We start from the raw sequence: 1,445 nt of genomic DNA, 5'->3' as shown, positions 1-1,445 counted from the left end.
TAACTTAAACTTAAATACATGCGCGGATAGGCTGGTATCGGCCAGTATCTGGATCGGATCAGAAGTGCAAAAACCTGGATCGGGACATCTCTAATATATATATAGATAGATAGATATATGAAAAGGTGGTGAGACAGATCTCACATGTGATTTAAGGCTCAGAGAGGTAACTTATGAGATTAGGCTACAGCTCTGGACTTTTCTTTTGGAAAGAAGTGAAGGAGGGGCTTCAGTCATTGCTAGTGCGCTGAGACAGACTTAATATTATCAGCGTTCTGAAGGCATTTTAGTTAAAGGAATTTTATCAAAAACATAATGTGCACAAATAAGGGTAAGTTAAATAAGGAATAGTTGTATTAACCATAGATGTATGGTTAATACAACTATTATGGGACACTAGGCAGCTAGTATTGACTAATGGTAAATCCCTAACCTGCACAGGATAGAGAGGCAGATCTGGAGGGGCCCTTATATGCTAAAACCAAAAAGTTTCACGTACGTAAGAAGAAAACTCTCCAAGTTCAGCTCAGTTAATGTTACTCTGTGTGAGAGTGTAGGATTATAGGGAATGTTTTCTGTCACAGCTTTAGGAAGAAAAAATAAATACTCCATTTATTTTGTTTAGTTTTCCTGATGAAATTGACATACGGTGGGTCGACCTGGAGGACAACAACTTTGGTCTGTGTCCCTATTTTCATCCAGCATAAGAGACCAGAGCAACAGGAATGATTCTAAACTAAACTTATCGTTCAACGGGTGGAATATGAAAAGGAGCAAAGCAGATGAATGAAATGTTACTGAATATTAGGTCTGGTTGATGGTGAAGATTCTCAGTCATCCAAGTCATAGTTATTCCAAAAAAGTAAAAAAAAAAAAAAACACTGGACATTGTTTCCAAATTTTACAGCATTTCTCTTCCCATCCAGGAAGCTTTTTCAATTCAATATGTTAGAAATAGTGTTAAATAAGTTCCAACCTTAAACAGAGGGGGTGGACTCAGATTTCAGCTTTTAAAAACCTACAATGTAGCAAAAGCGTTGATTCCTTCCCGCTATTATCACAACCCAACCCCTGTACAGGAGAGCAGCATTGGAAAAACAATCTAGAAATTAGTAAAAATGTCTTAAATTAAGTGTATTTACCCTTAATTTGAGTAGGTAAATGAGATAGTTTGCCAATGGAATGAGTACTTTCACTCTTAGAATGAGATAAATAGATAATATGCCCTTGAAACAAGACAATGCAATTGTTTTTTTCTTATTTTAAATGTTAATCGTCTTGTTCCATTGGCAAAATGTCTCCCTTTCCTCCTCAACTCAAGAAAAAATGCACTTATTTTAGGAAAAAATGACTTTTTCCGTTTCAGTTTGCATGTTTTCTAAGCAAAAACAAGTCTTTGTTGGGCTACTGGATAAAACCTGGAACTCAACGCTATTTCTGACATT

Source organism: Cyprinodon variegatus, unplaced genomic scaffold (assembly GCF_000732505.1).
Source record: "Cyprinodon variegatus isolate N-32 unplaced genomic scaffold, C_variegatus-1.0 Scaffold1596, whole genome shotgun sequence".
In the NCBI taxonomy this organism is placed as follows: Eukaryota; Metazoa; Chordata; class Actinopteri; order Cyprinodontiformes; family Cyprinodontidae; genus Cyprinodon; species Cyprinodon variegatus.
Note: the sequence above shows the minus strand (reverse complement) of the source record.